The sequence below is a fragment of the Bos indicus x Bos taurus genome, chromosome 24 (assembly GCF_003369695.1).
Source record: "Bos indicus x Bos taurus breed Angus x Brahman F1 hybrid chromosome 24, Bos_hybrid_MaternalHap_v2.0, whole genome shotgun sequence".
NCBI classification, from domain to species: domain Eukaryota; kingdom Metazoa; phylum Chordata; class Mammalia; order Artiodactyla; family Bovidae; genus Bos; species Bos indicus x Bos taurus.
Genome location: NC_040099.1, coordinates 1,980,062 through 2,002,587, shown reverse-complemented (window position 1 = coordinate 2,002,587; position 22,526 = coordinate 1,980,062). Strand labels below are relative to the sequence as shown.

Below are 22,526 nucleotides of genomic sequence, written 5' to 3'. Positions count from 1 at the left end.
GACACGCTGAGACGGGTGAGGACACCCCGAGACGGGTGAGGACACCCCGAGACGGGTGAGGACACGCTGAGACGGGTGAGGACACGCTGAGACGGGTGAGGACACCCCGAGATGGGTGAGGACACCCCGAGACGGGTGAGGACACGCTGAGACGGGTGAGGACACGCTGAGACGGGTGAGGACACCCCGAGACGGGTGAGGACACCCCGAGACGGGTGAGGACACGCCAAGACGGGTGAGGACACGCTGAGACGGGTGAGGACACCCCGAGACGGGTGAGGACACGCCGAGATGGGTGAGGACACCCCGAGATGGGTGAGGACACCCCGAGATGGGTGAGTCTGCAGGGGATCCCAGGTGTGCATTTTCCAGAAGCCGGAGGCCAAGGGTTGGAGGGACAGGGAGGAAGGGTTGGAGGGACCTAGGAGGAGCTGGGAGGAGGAAGGTGACGGGGAGTCGGGGAAGGAGGCCTGAGATTTGGGGTGCGTGTGGGAAATACACACAGGGTAGCCGCAACATCGTGTAACAACAATATCAACAACCTGACGTGAGAGAGGCAGCTCTGGGCTGTGGACGGGAGTTCAGGGGTCATGAGGTTGTACCTGATCACTGAGCTTCACCCAGGGATCAAGAAGCTACGGATGGCACAGTAAAAGGCCAGCAGGGACGAGGAACAGACGGTGGTGATGGAGGGGCAGCCAGGGATGAGAGGAGCCCCAGGGGGACGAAAGAGAAGAGCCTGCCATGGTGTGGGGAGGGCGTGCTGTCCAAGGGGCTCGTGTCAGAGCTGCCCGACCGTGCGGGGGCTCTGCCTGCACTTAGTGCCCCCAGAGCCGTCACCCCCTGCCCCTGTCCCCAAAAGGGTGGGGCCCACGCTGTTCCTGCCACTGATGGAGCTGGGGCGTGTCTGAGGGACATGGATAGCTGTCCGCCCTCACAAGCCAGGTGGGCTGGGCCTGCTAGCCGCTGAGCAGGCCTGGGGCTGACCCTGGCTGCTCAGACTTACCTTTGAGATGACACAGCCTCTCCAGCTGTGTGCTCCAGACCCTGGTGTGAACTGCGCCCTGCAGCCCCTACCCAATCCCTCGGGCCATGCAGACCCGCTCCCAGGGCCATGCAGCTCCACCCCCAGGGCCATGTAGCCCCACCCCCAGGCCTTGCAGCCCCCACCCTCAGGACCATTGAGCCCTCACCCCCAGGGCCATGGAGCCCTCACCCCCAGGCCATGGAGCCCCAGCCCCAGGCCATGTAGCCCCCAGCCCCAGCACCTGGTAGCCCCCACCCCCAGGGACATGCAGCCCCACCAGGACCTTGTAGCCCTACCCCCAGGGCCATGCAGCCCCACCCAGGATCTTGTAACACCCCCCGCCCCCAGGACCATGCAGCCCCCACCCTCTTCCTTAGTGCTGCCCACTGCTCCCAGCTGCCTTCAAGGGCTCTGAAAGCCCTATGTTTTATATTCCTTCTCTTTAAATAAAATGCCTTCCCTTGAAAAAAGTACCTCCGATGGGATTTTCCTCTTGCCAAAGCTGGGTGGGATGATGACTTAATCCCCCAACCCCAGCCCTCGGAAGGTAGCCCCATCCCAGTGGCTGAGCTGAAGGACGCCCCTCCCTATCCTCCCCACCCCACCCCCCAACCTCCTGGTACTGCACTCCTGGAGATTAAGACAAATTAAAACATGCTGCGCTTCTGAACCTTTTGGGACAAACAGGATAATGGTGGGCAGCAGGCTGGAGCTGGCGCTCGTCACAGCCCGGGAGCCAACTGTGAGATTTTCAGGAATTTGTGAGCCAGTGGGCATCCCGTTGGTAGCCTGAAACCGGCCACAGTGGGAAACTGGCAAACACCACACGTTGGGTTTTTGTTTTTATTTTTGCAGAACCAGTTGTTAAACACTTACCGTCGGGCTGTCTTTCCTATCTTTTGTTTCATCTAAATGTGGAGTTTTCACTTAATGTCATTTATTTGGTCCTGTTGTTTTACTTATCATGATGATTTGGGATTTTAATTTTGTTCATCAATAATTCCACCAGACGTCACTACTGCCACTCAGCTTTTTCATTCCCAAATTGGATACATCCATTTGTTATATGGATAAAATCTTCTTCAATTCATGACAAAAGGCTTAACAAGAGGAATGAGACACAGAGTCTCGGACAGAGCTGAGACACAGCAGAGGGAGGAACCCCGCAGGATGAACAAAAGACTCTCAGGCTCGGCCGAGTCCAGAGCCTGGGAAGGGCCTGGCTGGGCACAGGCTCTGCAGAAGGGCCAGGAAGACAGCTCAGGACTGCAAGGAAGCTGCCCCGAGATGCCCCGGCGCAGCTTGATGGAGACATAGGCCACTCCCCCAAGCTGTCGGGGGTCACCTGCCCCTGGACCGAGGCTGTCCCTGCTGAAGGGTCAGCTCCTCTTCTTGCTTCTTCCAGTCACTCCATGTTCTCAGGTTTCTGGCTGCAGACAGTGCCTCCCAGCCAGGATGACCAGACGTACATTACCATCACGAGAGGCAGTCGTCCCTTCCTCAGTGACCCCATGGCAGGGAGCTTCTGACACACAGGAGGAAGACACTGGTCAACATGATGGCTGCAGCCCATGTGCTGCGTCCCCCTCAGTCCCCCCAGCCCCTGCTCTTCAGAATTACTGACCCATAAAACCTGTTATCGCTCCTGTAACCAACAATGTAGTCAGCAACCTTCTCAAAGCCAGATGACTCATGTTTTTTTGTGAGCAGGGCTTTCCTGATGAATCTGCCTGCAATGCAGGAGACCCCGGTTTGATTCCTGGGTCAGGAAGATCCCCTGGAGAAGGGATAGGGAAACCACTCCAGTATTCTGGCCTGGAGAATCCCATGGACTATATATGGGATCACAAAGAGTTGGACACGATTGAGCGACTTTCACTTAAGCTTTCACACCTAACGCCTAAGTATGTTAAGATCTGATCTCAATATTCTGCACTGGTGGGGTCACTCGTCCAGTATAAAGAAAGGAGGAGAGAAAGATGAAGCTGCAAAACACCCCTCAACCCCCTCCCCCAGGAAGGGGCTTTTCCCTCAAAAGAGTGTCTGACCCCTTCCCTGGGGAGACACGCCTGGGAAAGATGGGGCAGAGCACGCCTGGGGTGCAGGAAGCAGACTCCTGGAAGACACCGACCGGCCGGCCAAACCGTCTGCACACAGAGTGATGCCGTGCTCGCTGGGACTGTGGCGTCCTGAGTCCCAGTCCCGAGGGGCGGGACGTCCAGGCTGGTGCAGGTCTTCCCTGCAGGACGCTGGCGGCAGCAGGAAGTGGGTCTGCGCCTGGGGCCTCCTTACAGACCAGGAGGAGGAGGCTGCAGGGGGAGCTCCCCCCGCCTCAACCCTGAACCCTGGGGGGCAGAGCTCGAGAGGGAGGGTCAGCGCTCAGACACCCAGAGTCCAGGAAGAGCAGAAACGAGTCCCACAGGGAGCTCACAGGACAGCAAGTCACAAGTGGTTGACCAAAGCAGTTCCAGGGGAATCGCAAGGCGAGGTCCACGCATCGTGATCTGGGCTGAGAGTGTACGCAGGGGGGTGAGCTGAGGAGGAGGCCAGCAGAGCCCGTGGCTTTGCTGACCGCCAGTGTGGACCACAGGTTCAAGGAGATTCAGTCCAGTGAGGAGGAGAAGACATAGGCAGTAACCAGAGGGGCTGAAAGGTCACTTTCTGTGTTTGATGCCCTATGAAGCAGAGAGAGCCTGAAGGGCAGACATGACAGCCGATGAGTCAGCCGGAGCCAGAGGAGGAGGCAGCTGGCAGAACCAGGTGCCAGAGGGGACAGGGCAGGGCATCACTGCACTGAAGGAAACCGGCCTGGGGAGACAGGCAGGTGCCTTCTGATCTGAGCTCTTTTCAGAGACACAGCAGAAATCTTTATTTCATATATCAAGAAAGAGTTTCTATTATTTGTCTTGCCATTAGCCTCATATGTGAGTACCTTGGCCTTCCCAGGGTGCTCTAGTAGTAAAGAATCCCCCTGCAAGATGCAAGGAGATGCGAGAGACTTGGGTTAGTCTCTGAGTTGGGAAGATCCCCTGGAGGAGGACATGCAACCTACTCCAGTGTTCTTGCCTGGAGAATCCCATGGACAGAGGAGCCTGGCGGGCTACAGTCCATGGGGTCACAAAGAGTCAGACACGACTGAGGGACTCAGCACAGTGAGTATCCAGATTACAAATATCCCCAAAGACGCGTGTATTCTAGAATCCGAAATGCCTGCTTTCCAGGGAATCAACTCTTGCTTACAGGCATTCTGCTGCTTTACTGTAGTGAGAGATGCAGGCCAACCAGAAACACGGTCCCATCCTGACCACCCAAGAATCCTTGTTTGAAGTTATTTTAAACTCTAGTGAGTTCTTTTAAAGCATTATGCACATTACTACATTTTTATCAAAACTATTTGAACATTTGATGGCATTTAATTATAGTTTGTGATGGTTAGGCAGAAGATCATGGATGGTGAAATTTTAATATCAAATGTAGTACTTTTACTTGGATATAAGCAGGCATAGTGAATTTCTTTAAAGGTTTCATTTTTATCTGGAGTTGGATGCATGTCTCAAGTACATTTTTACTACTGAAAGAGTGGTGTTTTTAAAGAAAATGTGATGTTATTCACTACTATTATTGTAATGGGCTGCTGCTGCTGCTGCTAAGTCACTTTAGTCGTGTCCGACTCTGTGCGACCCCAGAGATGGCGGCCCACCAGGCTCCCCCGTCCCTGGGATTCTCCAGGCAAGAACACTGGAGTGGGTTGCCGTTTCCTTCTCCAATGCATGAAAGTGAAAAGTGAAAGTGAAGTTGCTCAGTCGTGTCCGACTCCTATCGACCCCATGGACTGCAGCCCACCAGGCTCCTCAGTCCATGGGATTTTCCAGGCAAGAGTACTGGAGTGGGGTGCCATTGCCTTCTCATTGTAATGGGCAGCTACTTAGTAATGTCAGACCAGCCCCTCTCCTCACGAAAGCACAAAGCCCCTCCATGAAGCCCCTCAGCATGTTTAGAGGGATGTGTTTAATTAGAAACGGTCTCCACTAAAATGAGCATATGACTCGCTGTCCAGAGGTACAGAGACCGTCGGAGGAGAAAGAACTGTTTAAACACCTTTGGTGGAAGGAAGACACGGTGATGAATTCATAGGAAGTGGAGAGACCTTAAGCCCTGAAAGTTTACAATGGGTTTGACTCTTGTCTTCAAACTTATGAAGTGGATTTCTTTCTAAAAATCTATTTTGAGAACAAAATAGCCCCACCCTATGACCATTTCTAAAAATAAAGCATGACCTAGTACAGAACTCTTTTCCTTGTGCTCAACTGCTCAGTCGTATCCAACTCTTTGCAGCCCATGGACTGTACCCACCAGGCTCCCTCAATCCAGGGATTCTCCAGGCAATGGAAGCTGTGTCTCTTGTATCTCCTGCATTGGCAGGCGGGTTCTTTACTACAGAGCCACCTGGGAAGTCCACTCTTTTTCTTTAGGATTTGTAAAAATACTTTTGTTTTTACTTATGATGGAAAAAAGAGTCCATTCCCAAATCCCCCTCCTCAAGCTTGAAAATGTAAAATTACTGTCAGGTGTCAATATCCAAGTACCAGAGAGAAGTGGCGAGTGTGGTCTGGGTAGTGCTCCGGCTCGAGGTGGCCCCAGCAGCTAACAAAGATCACTCCTCTGCACGGGGCAGCACCTGTTGTCACTTAGACCCGATGGCAAGTTGTCAGAATTGGGTGTTGGAACCGGGCTGACAGATGGAAAAGTGTCACTGATTGAAAAATATGTTTTCCCCTAAAATAAACAGAAAGTGAAAGTCACTCACTCGTGTCTGACTCTTTGCAGCCCCATTGACTATGCAGTCCATGGAATTCTCTAGGCCAGAATACTGGAGAGGGTAACTGTTCCCTTCTCCAGGGGATCTTCCCAACCCAGGGATCAAACCCAGATCTCCTGCATTGCAGGCGGATTCTTTACCAGCTGAGCCACAAGGGAAGCCCAAGAATACTGGAGTAGGTAGCCTATCCCTTCTCCAAGGGGATGTTCCTGACTCAGGAATCGAACCAGGGTCTCCTGTACTGTAAGCGGATTTTTCACCAACTGAGCTATGAGAGAAGCCCTAAATAAGCAGAAGGAATTTCCAAAATAAAGAGTTCAGCAACAGCAATGCAATGAACTTGATTCTTGTAAAACAGTTGAATGTCATTCAATTAGTAACAATACAGGATGTTAATAAAACCAAGGTTCAGGATGTGATGTCTGATCCAGACAGAGTCCTGCACACAGAGTAGAACTCTGTTCATTCACACCACCCCTGCCATCCACCACCCCCACCACCCACCACCCCCTCCATCCACACCCCCCACCCCGCCATCCACCACCCCCACCACCCACCACCCGCTCCATCCACCATCCTCCAGACAGTTAGGTGAGAGATGCTTCTGAGTGTAGAAATAGGGTAGAAATTCAAATGTTTAAGAAAAAAAAATCACTCCCCTCTTAACCTTCTTCCCCTCTATTCCTCCCCAGTCAGCAAACAAAAACACCTACTGACCTACTGACCACATTATTTTTTAAAACATCAAAGATGATTTCCACTGAAAAGAACTCGAGCCTAGAGAGTTGATTCCAATTTTTCTATTCTTCAAAACAGCTTTCCATTCTTTTGATGCTGCTGCTACAATAATCTATGAAAATAGAGAATAAATAGCAGCCAGCTGACTCTTGTCACTTCCAGCAAGCGCACCCTCTTCATTGAACCGTCCTTTGAAATTCTTGACCTTTATACAGACACACTTGCACAGCATCTTTCAAAGAACTGAGACAATAATCAGTGGAAATGGAAGTACAGCCCTGGAGACGTTGCACGCACGAGCGTAGCCTCAGTTTTATACGATGTTATAGTATCTTACAAAACTAAAGCTTCTGTGGTTGTCGTCTCTTCCTGGAACCCTCCCCCCATGCCCCCTCTCCCCTCACCGCCCCACAACCAGCCCTTCTCCTCTAGGGAAGAAACCCCCCCTCCCCCAGGGTAAGGAGCATCTTCACTGGTAACTGGTCTCTTTGCTGACGGCCCTCACTGGAAGGAAGCTCTTTATATCTCATCTAAATCCTCCCTATTGAAGCGTAAGCCCATTTCCTCTTTCTCTGTCCTCAGTGTGAGAGGGGACAGCTGGTCCCCGGCCTCTATATAATAACCCTTCAGCATCCTGAAGATGGTTATTAGGTCTGCTGCTCTTCTCCAGGCTAAATAATCACAGATCCTTTAATCTTCCTTCATAGGTGCTATTTTCCGAGTCTTTAATCGTTTCTGCTGCTCTCTACAGAAGCCCTTTCAGGCTTAAGTCCCGTGTGTCCCCTCTTCGGAGGGGTGGCACGGACAGTTTGAACAGCTAGGCAGCCTAGAGGCACAGCAGTCATGTCCCTGAGGAAGGATGGTTTTGCTCCTGGTGACACGGCTGAATTAGTTTAAGAGCCTGTCTGCATCCCTGTAATACGGAAACAGTGGAGAACAATCATCACCTTCTTCTGACCAAAAAGTGAAATATCAATAGTAAAAATAGTAACAACAGGAATAGAGCAAAACAGGTGAGACATGGGCAAAATATTGTGATGAATCTCAACTTTTAAAGTTATGAACATGATAGTCGGAAACGTAAGCAATTAACATTTGGTTGGATTTCCCTGATATTAGTGGGCTTCCCTGATAGCTCAGTTGGTAAAGAATCCGCCTGCTATGCAGGAGACCCTGGTTCAATTCCTGGGTTGGGAAGATCCCCTGGAGAAGGGATAGGCTACCCACTCCAGTATTCTTGGGCTTTCCTTGTAGCTCAACTGGTAAAGAATCTGCCTGCAGTGTGGAAGACCTGGGTTTGATCTCTGGGTTGGGAAGATGACCTGGAGAAGGGAATGGCTACTCACTGCAGTATTCTGGCCTGGAGAATTCCATGGGTCACACAGAGTTGGACACGACTGAGTGACTTTCACTGGACAGCTTGTTCCGTGTGAATTTTGCAATTTCTAGGAACTTGTAATCCGTTTCTTTTTTTTTTTTTTAATTCCCCAACTACTTTGTGGTGTCCTTTTCAGCATGTAGTCTAAGCCCTTTTCTGTCAAAATCCAAATCCATCATGTAAGTTCCTAAAACGGAGGCTTGCAAAACAGAGACATGAGTAAGGATCACCTGGAGGGCACCCGGCTGGCAGGTGGGAGGTACCTGGAGGTCTCCTGGCTTGCCCATGCTCCTGACTGCGTTAGTGTAGGTGATGGCTGGGCTCCGTGTGTTTGCAGAGCCTCCAGGTAAAAGCAGAAAGATGAGGGCCTGCACTTGTAAACGTCCCTGCCCCACTGGCCACCTAAGTCGGGTAGCCTGGCCTCTCTCCCCTCTGCAGACTCTCAGTCTCCTTCTGACCATTTAGTTAAATTTCATGGTCATGATCAAATCAGTCCCCATTCTCTATGGTGTTATCTGCTGCTCCCAGCTTGGTTTCCTTGTTCAGTTAATGAACATGCTTTCTATCCTATCATTGAGAAAAATGGATGAAAGTGCTTAACTGGCACTGAACCCAAGATTTTCCACAGGGAAATGCCACTTGCTACATTCTCTGATGTCGACGCTGCACCGTCCCTGAGTGTGCCTTGAGCTCAGACTGCGCACATCCTCTGGCTTATGATTCACACGATGCCTTACCTGTATGCGAATGAGAATTTCATTACAGTAAACACAGATGTCGCGGTAAGTGTCGAGAATTGGACTGGAGTTTCATTATTCTACTGTGACTAAGTGGGACATTTGACATTTCTTCTTATTTATGTCATAAAGATGCTCTTGTTGATTTGGTTTTATGAATAAACTAGGGGCTTCCCCGGTGGCTCAGATGGTAAAGAATCTGTCTGCAGTGTGGGAGACTCAGGTTCGATCTCTGAGTCAAGAAGATCCCCTGGAGAAGGGCATGACAACTCACTCCAGTATTCTTGACTGGAGAATTCCATGGACAGAGAAACCTGGCGGGTTACAGTCCATGGGGTCACAAAGAGTCGGACATGACTGAGTGACTAACACGCACACACACACACACACACACACACACGAATAAACTACTCATAATATAAAAATCGATCAATGCTGTTTCTGGAAAAGAACAAACTTCTTCAAACAAACCATATAATATTTTCACTACCATTATTAAAAAAATTTTTTGTTAATGTTTAAGTTGAAAACACATGCGAATACATAATAGATTCAGCTAAATTTCAGAATACATTTTCAAACTCAAGATATTTTGACACTGGTTGGGGTCACCTAGAATTAGGGGAACATTTCCGTTAGAAATTTACATGTGCCTTTAGATCCGGCCCGTGAGTATTCACTGAACACCTACTATGTGTACAAAACAGCCATCAAAATTGGTTTTAGCCATTTTATACCCACTGCTAAGTCACTTCAGTCGTGTCTGACCCTGTGCGACCCCATAGACGGCAGCCCACCAGGCTCCCCCGTCCCTGGGATTCTCCAGACAAGAACACTGGAGTGGGTTGCCATTTCCTTCTCCAATGCATGAAAGTGAAAAGTGAAAGTGAAGTTGCTCAGTTGTGTCCAACTCTTAGCAACCCCATGGACTGCAGCCCACCAGGCTCCTCCATCCATGGGATTTTCCAGGCAAGAGTACTGGAGTGGGGTGCCATTGCCTTCTCCGTTTATACCCACATCTACACTCAAAGGTGGACAGGCCAGAGCACTGGGGGTCATTGAGAGAGCCTGTGTTCCTGAATAGAATCAGAGGGAAGGAACTGTTCACAAGACAGTAATGGGGATCTTTGGGTCTGGAAGTTAGGGTACCCTGGGGGCCAGTCACTTTAAAATGCCTCAGTCCTTTGTTATAAAAACAGAAGAAAGCGTTATCCTCTGATTGAGAGGTGCCTTCCTTCCTTTATTTTTAAAAACATCCCAAGTGTTGGTCAATGTACAAGTTGGCAAAGTGATACAAAAATGAAGTCTTTTTCTAAAGGAAGCTGGAGCGGAGTGAACTGTTGTAACCTGTCACCCCGGGTGGGCTTCTTGTGTTGTTCCTTGTTTAGAAATGAAATAATATTGTTTCAAATGTGGCAATTTTCTTTTTATTCTTGAAACAAGCAAACTGGAAATTGCAAAATAGAAGAGGATAAAGCATAATTACTGCTTTCATTTATTCACACCATATTAATGTAATATAATTATCCGGTGAACAGACAGAACCTTATGACTGTATAACAACAGGGCAACAAAATGCTACAGGCGGCTCTGTAAGGCACACGCAGGAAACGCTTTACAGGAGGAAACGCCTCTTCTGCTTTGATGTGACACGCGGTGGACAGTTGACTTGTCACCACTGAGTGACGCATAGAGGGAAAGAGGGGGGTGGAGGGGGGACAGAGGCCTCCGAGATAAGCAGGGAGAGTTGTTCCTCTGAAGAGTGAGCCCCTAGAGCCCTGGGGAAGGATGAGGATAACCCAGCAGACCTTCAGAGAGAATGTGGTGGGGAGCTGAACCAGAAGCAGCTTGCAGGTCAACCAGAAGGCCAGGAGGAAGGTCGTGTCCAGTCATCACCAGGAATCCGGAGGGCTGTGATTGGCGGGAGGCAGAGGCCAAGAAGAGCTCCATCTGCAGCGAGGGGTGGCCAAGGAGCCGGTCTCTTACAGGCTGTGGAGATCTGCAGGGAGCGCGGCTCCAGAGCAGGGCCCACCTCGCAGAGGCTCCGTTTGGGGACAGGAGGCCTATCCTGACACGGCAGTGGGCACCTTACAATTTCCAGGGAACTGGAGCTCAGGAAATCACGTGAACTCCTGGAGGAGACCCTGGGTGTGACAAAGTTGTGTCCACTGGCTTGTGTGTCTGCTGTCCTCTGTACACTTCCCACCTCAATTCACATTTTCAAATTTGGTTTGAAATGTGCACAGTGAAGAAAGGAAATCTGGGCTGAAGACAGGACAATCAACTGCCATAGCATTCTGTGTTCCTGACTTCTGTGTGTCTGCAGAGTGAATCACTTTGAATGCCTTGTTTTACCTAATCCCAAAATAACTTCATGGAGATTGTACTAACTTTCCCAGGATCGCTTTTCTGAGAGCTGCTAAGAGGTACTCATTCATTTGACCATTCATTCATTCCACAAAGTTGAATGAGCAGTTACCATGTTTTGGGCAATGAGGTGACAGGGATGAGAAAAACAGAGTCCCATTCTCATGGAACTTACATACTAGAAAAAAAGACAGGCATTAAAATACCAACTCAGTTCAGTTCAGTTCAGTCGCTCAGTTGTGTCTGACTCTTTGCAACCCCATGAATCTCAGCATGTCAGGCCTCCCTGTCCATCACCAACTCCCGGAGTTCACTCAGACTCATGTCATCGAGTCAGTGATGCCATCCAACTACACTCACAATATTCAGTTGTCAAGTGTGATGGCTACCACAAAAGAGTAAAATACAGGACCGAATTCACTTGACACCTAGTGGTAAACAACCTGTCTGCCGATGCAGAAGACTTGAGACATTCGGGTTCCATCCCCAGGTCAGGAAGATCCCCTGCAGAAGGGAACGGCAACCCACTCCAGTGTTCTTGCCTGGAGAGTCCCATGGACAGAGGAGCCTGGCAGGCTACAGTCTACGGGGTCGAAGAAAGACATGATTGAAGCTACTTAGCATGACGACACACATGAACTAAATCCACCCTGAGAATCTAGAGAAAGAAATGACACAGGGAGAGTCTTGGAAGACCCAGCCCCAGGGAAAGGGGCAGAGGACTCCCAGCGGTGGGGTGGGGGTGGGGAGGCTCAGAGCTGAGGGGCTGCCCTGGGGTGCGGAGGTGGCAGAACAGAGAGAGGGGAGCTGGGGACTCCGGGACCCAGAGACAGGGTGCACGGGCCTGACCAACATGCTGCGCTCGGCCCTCCCAACACTCGCTCACAGGCCAGGACCCTGAGCACGAAGGCAGAAACCTGGTCCACGAACGCACGCAGAAACAATCATAGTCTCTCCCCAGCTGAACAAATCTCCATGAGAAGGACCCAGACAATGAAAATCAAAGCATCTCAGGTGATTGAAGCCCCCTCTCCCAATTCCCTCCCTTCAAAAAGAAAAAAAAAATACACACACAATTACCACAAATTCAATTAAATAGCCCCCCTAAATAGGCTGTATTTTTTCAAAAATGAACTAAAACACGAAGCATTAAAAACAAAAATGGATGAGTAATGGGAATAAAGGAAAAACTGTTGATTGAACTCAAGAACTTTTTAAAAATGCAAATTTAGTGATTTAGTCTCAGATATGATGACTAATTTAGGGCAACATAATAAGAAAGAACAAATTCAGATAAAAATGTAGTAAGTGATATTGAAGAAAGAAAGAAAAGCAAACAAAAAATAAAATGAAGTATTAATAAAAAGCAAAAAGTCAGAGGAAGTAGCTGAAGTGGGAAAGAGAAGCTACTGAAGAACAAGAACCAAACAATGGGGCAGGAGTCACCTGTACAGCTGTAATAGACAAGAACATTCTAGAAATCAGCAAAAGATGGGCAGATCCACCAGGTACTGGGCATAACTGACCCAGGGATGATGTTCTTAGAGACATATCCTATTAAAAAATATCACATTTTTAAGACAAAATTTTCCCTAGAACGTCAAAGCAGAAAAGTCAAACACCCCTCAAGGGCAAGAGAAATAAAGTGGCATTACACTTTCCAAGGAGAAGGCAATGGCACCCCACTCCAGTACTCTTGCCTGGAAAATCCCATGGATGGAGGAGCCTGGAAGGCTGCAGTCCATGGGGTCACTGAGGGTCGGACACGACTGAGCGACTTCACTTTCACTTTTCACTTTCATGCATTTGATAGGGAAATGGCAACCCACTCCAGTGTTCTTGCCTGGAGAATCCCAGGGACGGGGGAGCCTGGTGGGCTGCCATCTATGGGGTCGCACAGAGTCGGACACGACTGAAGCAACTTAGCAGCAGCAGCAGACTTTCCAAAGCAACATTCGAGCAAAATTAAAAGAGCAATATTTTCAGGAAAATTAAGGAAAAAGAGCAAACCAAGGATTTTGCAAATAGCTAAGCTGTTGCTCAGTTATGAGGCTACAGAATAAGGCTTGAATTTGCACAACTACAGACTCATCCTCTTCAGCTCCTGCTACAGAGCGAGCTACATCCATCTAAGGGGAGGAGACTGCAGGACTGGGCATCAGATAACCCGAAGTGAGAAATGCTTATGGTTACCTGTACCGCTGGGACTGAGACAAAGATGGGGAACAATGGAGAACACATACACACATCTCTTTTATCACATCCTTCTGATTGTCTCAGTGTCTGTTACTCATTTTGCTATTTATTCTTATCCTGATGATTGGTTTTCAAAAATGTAAATAGTAACCTTTCATCTATCATATAGACTAAAATTTGTATCTATTCCCTAATTTCTTCCCAGGTGGTGCAGGTGCTAAAGAATCTACCTGCCAGTGCAGGAGATTCAAGAGACACAGATTCAACCCCTGGGTCAGGAAGATGGAGGAGGATATGGCAGCCCACTCCAGCACTCCTGCCTGGAGAATCCCATGGACAGAGGAGCCTCGTAGGCTACAGTCTACGGGGTCACAAAGAGTCAGACATGACTGAGCACATACAACAGGCCCTTGGTAAACTTCACATTTTATTTATGCTTGAAGACAAGGATTTTAAATTGACTATGCTATGGGGGTCTATCTTATTTGCTTTTATACTCCCTTCCCCATTATGCATTTAAAACTTTTCCATATTTATCTGTGCATCAGATATTTCCCTTTTTTCTGCATAATGTTATTTCTCAGCCTTAATTTTTAATCTGCAAGGACATTATTTTAGAGGATGATGCAAGGCAAGGATTTAACTTTTTTCACAAAGATAACCAATTGGATTCAAAATAGCTATTGAACCACCTTCCAGTCCACTGACTTGTATACTAATTATGTGACATTCACATAAAATAGATTAAATTTGGAGTTGTGTATTTTCTTTTTAACGCCTTATGTTTTTTTGCTGTTTTTGTTACCAGTACTTGTTTTAAATATTTGTTTTAAATACTGGAATTTTACATTACTTACACATCTTTTCTTACAAAAACATCAAATGAATGCATCTGTTGTTGAAAATGGAGAAAGCACAGAAGCAAATGAAGAACTAGAAACCACCCATAAACTTAACAGCAAGGGACAAGCATGTCTATTATTTTAGTTTATGGCCTTTCGGGCATTCTTCTGCAAATATCTCCTATTTATTTACTTATATGTTCTGTTTCTCTTGAATGGGGGTCCATTTATGCGGAGTCTTTGTTTTTCATGCTTCTGCGGGCCATTACCCGCTTTTTCCTTCCCTCTCGCTCTTTTTGCAAAGCTCTCCTGGCTTTTGAGGGGTCATCCCTGGTATCTCCCAGGGAAGTTTCCCAGCTTGCAGGAATTGCCGACCCTGTGCTATTTCTTGAGTGTCACTTACCTATCTGTCCCAGAACTTCTCTGCTTGACTGTCTCTACTTCTTTCTAATCAGTGTCCTGCATAGAGGAAATCTTTCTCACACCAGGTTGAGCTTGGCCGGCTCACAGGCTGGGTCAGTCCTACTAAGGAGTTCTTTCCCGCCCAGTAGAGAGTGGTTGGTCAACTCGTAGACCGAGAACTCTCCAAAGCTAGAGGAGAATTGCAAAATGGGTCACAAAACTTTATTGAAAATTAACTTTTTAATTATGAAGTATCTTTAGCTCTGGATTGGCAGAGCCTCAGGGGTTGTGTAAAGAGGAAGTGACTGTGAGTCCTGGAGAAACACTTGGGGGACCAGCGCACTTCCCCGCCAGGGGGCGCAGGGCACCAGGAAGGTCAGACACCTCGCTTCCTTCTCACCTCTGGCGGTAAGAGGGATGCGACCAGAGCAACGCTAGTGCTAGTGGGTCTCCGCAGAAGTTTCCGCATAGACGTGCAGCGACGAGGGGACTGAAGTGCAAGTGTTTCGTGTTTACTGGGGAAAGAGAGCGTTCATTTGATGTGTCAAAGAACTGCCTCCAGAGAGAGAAGGCGCACTTATGGAAATGGCTCAACTTTGTGCCGAGCCTGCACGGCTGAGGAATTAAACAGGTTATTCCTGCAGCCACCCATGTGCACAATCACAGTGAATTTAAAACCATCTCGGAAGGAATCCTACTGGGAGTGTTTAGGCCCACAATTACAGTAAATGAAGATTCAGAATTAGCAAAAGCATTCCACTTAATTAGAAGCATTAAATAAGTACTACCAAATGTACAGTACTGCATGCACTAAGATGAGAAAAATAGCTGACCCTGAAAAACACTTTATTTATTCGCTTTTTTATTTGTTTACTTTTCTTATTATTAAACAGCCTCCAACTAAAAGATAAAATAGGACGCAGATAAGGAGAGCAAATACGTTTGTCTTAAGTACACACATTACAGAATCTAATTACAAATATATACATATGTCTACATTTATATGTATGCCATCTATCTATTAAATACTTAAGATTGATACCCTGTGAAAATTCAAGAAAAAATAATGGTTTTTTTTTTTGCTCAAGATGTTGTACATTTTTTCCCTCAATGTCCTCCTTTCTACATGATATTTAAACTGTTACTTATCAGCTCTGATGATTTTCAGTATGAATCAGAAATGAGTATGAGTCAGAGTGTAAAAGACTGGCAGAATCCGTAATCAAATTCCCAGGAAGACTGAGAGGCTGGAAGGAGCAAAGAAGGACATACAGGAGAGAAGGTGACGATGAGGGTGCTTCCGGAACAGCTTCTTCAGCAAGGGCTGCAGGGCGCTGAGCTAGGCAGGCTCACAGGCCTGCTCCTGTAGGGATGGTCTTAGAAGGTCTGCATCTTGGGCATTTGAACTGAAATTTCTCACATGAAGGGAGTTGTTCAAACACAGTTTTGCTTTCAAAGACAAACACGTGAGTGTTTCTAAAACTCCACCATTGTGTTTTGTGACCTCAGCAAATCTGCTAAAGGGACTCAGAGCAGTGAGGTCCTCCCTGGCATCGGCGATCCTGATGTGATCAGACAGGAAGGCGTCCCTTTGCCATTACTGATTTCGGTGTCTCATTCTTGAATCTAGATTTTCAACCTAACATATCTAGAGAGTCGGAATGTAAACCAAGCAAAAAAGAGAGAGAGATAAAGAGACGCTGTACATGTAGACAATTTTTAAAGGTAAGAATTTCCATTTCTCTATCCAAATAAGTGTTCCATGTTTTCCTTACCGCCAAGAGTATATAGGATATTCAAGTTTTACTTACGGAAAAAAAATTCAAAGATGAGGATGACTGTGGAAACCCTTGGTTCTGTAATTCTGGGACCATGTTTTCCAAAACAAAAATCAAGACATGTGGCTGATTCAAGGCCTGACGCACTGGGATGGACTGTCCTGACCAGGATGGAACGTGAGGGCCCTTCAGCCACACCCGGCTCACCAGCCAGCCTCGTAAGAGCAGATTCACCTGGCTCACAGGCTAGCCCACTTCAGAGGTTTGGGGGTCCCAGCCGCCTCACTCGGGGGCTCTGATCTGTGGCTGCTTGCATTCCAGGAGGGCAGAAATGAGTAGCTGTGACAGAGACCACATGACCTGTAAAGCCTGAAATATCTGATATCTGGCCCCTCACAGAAGAAATGTGAACCGTTGTGAGTGTCAGGACCCAGGGGAGCCACAAGGGACAGGGCCTAGTCAAGAAACAGGCATCTCTTCCTCAAAATCTGAAGGAGCTGCCCGTCCCTGAGACCCCGCCTGAACCAGAGACGCTCGGAGGGGCTTCCTAACCCTCACTGTGGATCCTCAGGGCAAACTTCTGAAGGGGGCTAGCCTGTGAGCCGGGCTCCCAACCCCTCCCTCTAAGAGTGGGCCTCAAGACTGGGGCCACGACCGGGCTGGCTCTCTGTGCGGGTGCTGGCTCTCACGTTCTCCGAAATATAAAAGAAAGCAAAATTACACTCCTTGATAACATACACAATCTAAATTTGATGAGGGGAAAATTGGGATTTTAATCTTCTTCTTGGGCGACATGCAAACTAAAATGGACTTCCTCTGCCATCAGAAATGTGGCAGGGAGTTTGTATTGCTGAGAGGTCTGCTGAATTTTCACTCTTAACTAAGCATGCAAGATGAGTACCAAAACCATTACATTTATGTGTTTTTAATGGCTTGTCTGGGTTGTGTTTTGTCCATAGCTAGCGACGGAGCTGAGCGCCAGCCAAGTTTTTTAGAATTCACACAGCTCTGTTTCAACATAATCGTCTGACAATACCTAGGGCTTCTGCCATCCCCGTGGGTTATATTTTGAGTCTAAAAGCACATTGGCATATCAATCAGCTGGCTGGGTTATACTGTCAACCATTTCCTCGTGAGGGTATGACGTGCCCACCACCGTCCAGGGCTGCCCCTGCGAGTGGAAGCGAGGAGAGGGCAGGGGCACCTGGCTTCCTTTTACCTGAGAAGATGGTTCTGGCGGGGCCATCCTGGGGGCAGAGTCAGCCCTGCTCCCGTCAGTCGGGCTGCTGCCTGCGGCTTGCTGAGGAAGCCCTTGGGTGACGCTTAGGCCAGCAGGGCTGGTTGCTGGCTGTGATTGTCATTGTTGCTACAGAACTGAAGGCTGCCTGTTCTGTGCTGGTGGAGAGCATCCCTTTGACATATTAGTAAAACCGAATCAGTCCTCAGTTTGGCAGAACTGGGGCATTCAAAATACCTCCTGCTTATTAGAAAATAAGCTTCTTGGTCACCACCTCCAGTCAATGATCTCTTCTTTCAACAGCTCTCTGATTTTCATCTGACTTTATTAGCTGCAATGTGTCTGTTCCAGATCTTAATAACCTTGGATTCAATATTCATGAAAATCTAACATTGAACAAGTTTTACTTAGCAATTTCAAAATACCAGTGGTCGTATTTGTCTTTTAAAGAGAGAAAGTGATAGGAACATACAAAAGTGTTGGGAGAAGAATAAACAAATGAAAAAAAAATACTTTGTGATTTCAGTACTGAGACAGCACAGTTTACTAAGTGCTTGTCGATTTGACTTTTCTCATAGGCAGACGTATGCTTGAAATTTCAATGTCAACAATACAAAAATGAATTTTCAAGTTTCCTGGGAAAAGTTGAAGTATTGTTTTAAATGCACAAGAGATATTGCTAAACATATTTAAATGTAAAAGAATCACATGTAGGAAGGTGGGGGCGTGTGGTGGTAGTGTTTTTGTCTAATCTGAATTCGCTTCATCATCTGTAATGAATTGTCCTCCTGCCTTCACGCCTCTCGGAAGGGGAAGTGAACCAGAGACAGTGTGTACCTGGAACTCGGGTCAGCCAACCCCAGAAACCTGAGGGTCCTGCTCAGCTGCCATTGATAGAAAAGGCAGTTGCCCTTGTTTTTAAAAAACAAAGTCAGTGGTTTACTTGTGAGAATAATTTTTTAGGAAAGGGAGATAAACTACACACATTGTGTATAAACACATCAGGCCCCTGCTAACCGTATACACGAAAGAAGTTCCCCAGTAGTGAACACCCACAGAAGTTTTGAGAGAAAGCAAATGAGACCACTGACAGCTTTGGAAAACAGTATTAGGTTTCTTTCATCCCAAAAGTCATTGACAGAACTGATATTATATAATTAGTAAGACAAGTAAGGATTCTTCCTTATCACCGTTACAAAAACTATTGCTGTAAGTAAAAATGTATTAGTAAATGTTTGAAAATTGGTTCAATTTCTCCTAAGGCCTGATATAGTCCAGTAAAAATTTAAAAAATAAATAAAAATAAGAGGGACTTCTCTGACCATCCAGTAGTTAGGATGCTGTGCTTCCACTGCAGGGGTCCAGGTTTGATCCCTGGTTGGGGAATTAGGATCCCCCATGCAGCACAGAACAGCCAAAATAAACTAAAAAAAAAAAAAAAAAAAGTAGAAAGAAAAAAGAAGAAGCTATATTTTAAAGGATATTTAAAGTAATTATTAAAGTGTTGTGATTTCTTTGCCATCTCTCTGCCTTCATATAAATATTTATAGACAGCAATATACATATCTAATGTTAACACTTTAGCTTTGTTAAAGATTTGAGAATTTTTTTTAAATGTTAAAAAAGTACTATTCTGATTGAAACCCTTTCATCAATCTTCAATTCAGTTCAGTTGCTTAGTCGTGTCTAACTCTCTGCGACCCCACTGACTGCAGCACGCCAACCTCCATGTCCATCACCAACTCCCAGAGTTTACTCAAACTCATGGCCATTGAGTCAGTTATGCCATCCAACCATCTCATCCTCTGTCGTCCCCTTCTCCTCCTGCCTTCAATCTTCCCTAGCATCAGGGTCTTTTCAAACTAGTCAGTTCTTCACATCAGGTTGCCATCTTCAGTTCAGTTCAGTTCAGTTCAGTTGCTCAGTCGTGTCCGACTCTTTGCAACCCCATGAATCACAGCATGCCAGGCCTTCCTGTCCATCATCAGCTTCTGGAGTTTACCCGAACTCATGTCCATCTAGTTGGTGATGCCATCCAGCCATCTCATCCTCTGTCGTCCCCTTCTCCTCCTGCCCCCAATCCCTCCCAACATCAGGGTCTTTTCCAATGAGTCAACTCCACCAAAGTTTCAGCTTCAGCATCAGTGGCCATCTTAGATGACCTTAAAAAAACCTCATGGGTTTGAAATTGGAAAAAGCAGTTCTGATATACACATTTTTTTCTTTTTCTACTATTTGCAATGTGCAGAGTTTTACACTGGTTTGGAAAGTGCTTCGGTATGAGTTATCAACATGACCGTGACCATGTATTTTAAATTCCCAGGGAAAAGCTAGGAAATACTACCTGTTAAGCTACGTGGACAAAAAGGCTTTTCTCCATGTACTCTAAACATGAAAGGACGCAAACCAGCAGAAATAAATGTTTAAATCAGGAGCATTTTATCATTTCCGGAACATTTTTTATAGGTGCTGGGCGCTTTGGATGGCTGTTTTTCAGAAGCGAAATCTCCGGAGGGCTAATTCCAACTTCATTTTCCTTCCAGTGTTGTGACCTCAACCCTCCCGCACCGCCTGGCCGTGGCCCCTCCTGCAGAGCAAGGCGCCGAGGCCCCGGGAGAACCCGGGGGCAGGAGTCGGCCCGCGGCCGCTAGATGGCGGTGCGTCCCCCGGGATGCGGGCGGGAAGGGCGGCGTCAGAGCGGCTCTCCCCGACTGGGTCAGGCCCTGTCTTTCCGAGCGCGCGTCCGCCCCGGCGCCGCAGGGCAGCCACCACGCTTCGGTCTGGGTTCCTTCAGAGGACGGCGTTTCCAGGCACACTGGCGTCTCCCCCTCCAGGTCCATCCTGCCTGCCCCCCGACTCCATGTCTCCTCCACAGGCTTTTATTTAGCGTTGCAGGGAGGTGTTTCTCCTTAGATTTTTAACCTTTTTTTTTTTTGCCTCTCAGCTTGTGGGATCTTAGTTCCCTGACCAGGTATTGAACCTGGGGCCACAGTGGTAAAAGCTCTGAGTCCTAACCACTAGACCCCCAGGGAACTCCCTAGATTTTTATGGGGAGGTTTTTACCTCTTATTCTCTGTTTATTTCTGAAAAGTAACAGTCTAGACTTTAAAATTTTACTTAAGATGATTTGAGAAACTCATACTATATTTTTCTCCTGAAAATGGCTTTTATACATATATTGGATACATATACATGTATTTTATACACATAAATGAGTTATACATTTATTTTATACATATAATGGGCTGCTACTGCTGCTGCTAAGTTGCTTAGTCATGTCTGACTCTGTGCGACCCCATAGATGGCAGCCCACCAGGCTCCAGCGTCCCTGGGATTCTCCAGGCAAGAACACTGGGGTGGGTTGCCATTTCCTTCTCCAATGCATGAAAGTGAAAAGTCAAAGTGAAGTCGCTCAGTCGTGTCTGACTCTTCGGGACCCCATGGACTGCAGCCCACCAGGCTCCTCTGCCCATGAGATTTTCCAGGCAAGAGTACTGGAGTGGGGTGCCATCACCTTCTCCAAAAATGGGCTAAATACCTATTTATATATATTTATGTTTGTGTAGAATATAGGTTTATACTGTTGTTGTTAGGTCGTCCAGTTGTGTCTGACCCTTTGCAACCCCATGGACTGCAACGTGCCAGGCCTCTCTGTGCCCATCTCCCAGAGTTTGCCCAAATTCGTGTTCGTTGCATCAGTGATGCCATCCAGCAATTTCATCCTCTGAGGCCCTCTTCTCCTTTTGCCCTCAATCTTTCCCAGCATCAGGGACTTTTCCAATGAGCTGTCTGTTCACATCAGATAACCCAAATATTTTATTGGTGCAAATAGAAATAATTAGAAGGTCGACTTTAAAAACTGAAGTATTTGTATATTACCTTTAGTAAAGATGTGCTAAATAATTTTTTACTTCAATATTATTTTAGAAATTCTTTAATCAAAAGAACTCAGTGTTTCACAGTGTTGCGTATGTACCCTTTGATAGCTTTTAAAAGAAAATTGCCAAAATATGCTTAGGTTCCAAATATTCTGTTCATAATTGTATGAAAAATAAGCAGTGCTCACATTTCCCGACATGGATCAGTGTCACTGAGAAATTCAAGCATCTTGTGGCTGTTTGCACATCATAGTAAAGCGATGAAGCACTGTCTTGTTCCCACCAGCACAAGGTTCTGCAGGTCCAGCTGGGGTGGTATGTCTCACTGGCGTGCCACAATCACAGGACCCAGTGACAGCCCGTGTCAAGGTGGTGTATTCTTTTTAACAATCAATTTTCCTACAGACTGTCCCTTCAAACCATCTAAGGTTGCATTTACTACAAGAATTTATCATCCGAATATAAACAGTAATGACAGCTTTATATAGGGCTTCTTTGGTGCTCAGATGCTAAAGAATCTGCCTGCCAGTGCAGGAGATGCTGGAGAGCTGGGTTCGATCCCTGGGTCAGGAAGATCCCCTGGAGAGAGGAATGACTACCCACTTCAGTATTCTTGTCTAGAGAGTCCCATGGACAGCCTACAGTCCATGGGGTCACACAGAGTCAGCCACCGCTGAGCAACGAACAGTTTCACTTTCCTGCAATCACAGTGTTTCTAAGGTTCTTCTATCCATTTGTTCACGGCTATGTGATCCAGGCCCAAATGACCCCCTAGTGCCAGAGGCTTCAGGGGTCTTTAAAGCAGAGATAAGTACAACAGAATGTCTTGAGAATGGACTCAGACATATGCCCTGTGATGCTGCCTTAAAGTCAGAGTAACCTATGTTATAGCTGGAATAAGCTTGAAATTACTGTTAAAAATGTGTGTATTGTCTTAAGTATGTGGTAATTTATAAAACTATAATGCCATATTCTGTTATACTTCCTACAAAATATGCAGTTGCCGATTACCAGAAGCTGACTCAAGAACCTACACCAATTTATTATGATCTGTTATTTTTTAGTTTGTTTTATTGACGTAATGTTGATTTCCAGTGTTGTGTTACTCGCTGCTGTCCTGCACAGGG

General features: G+C 47.0%; 1 non-coding gene and 1 pseudogene across 1 annotated transcript; one reads left to right on the top strand and one right to left on the bottom strand.

The window, feature by feature from the left end:
- Nucleotides 1-20,480: 20,480 nt before the first annotated feature.
- Nucleotides 20,481-20,553, bottom strand: TRNAK-UUU. The gene has a single exon. It is a non-coding gene; the product is annotated as a tRNA-Lys (tRNA).
- Nucleotides 20,554-21,716: 1,163 nt separating this feature from the next.
- Nucleotides 21,717-22,256, top strand: LOC113883010 (annotated as a pseudogene).
- Nucleotides 22,257-22,526: the final 270 nt, after the last annotated feature.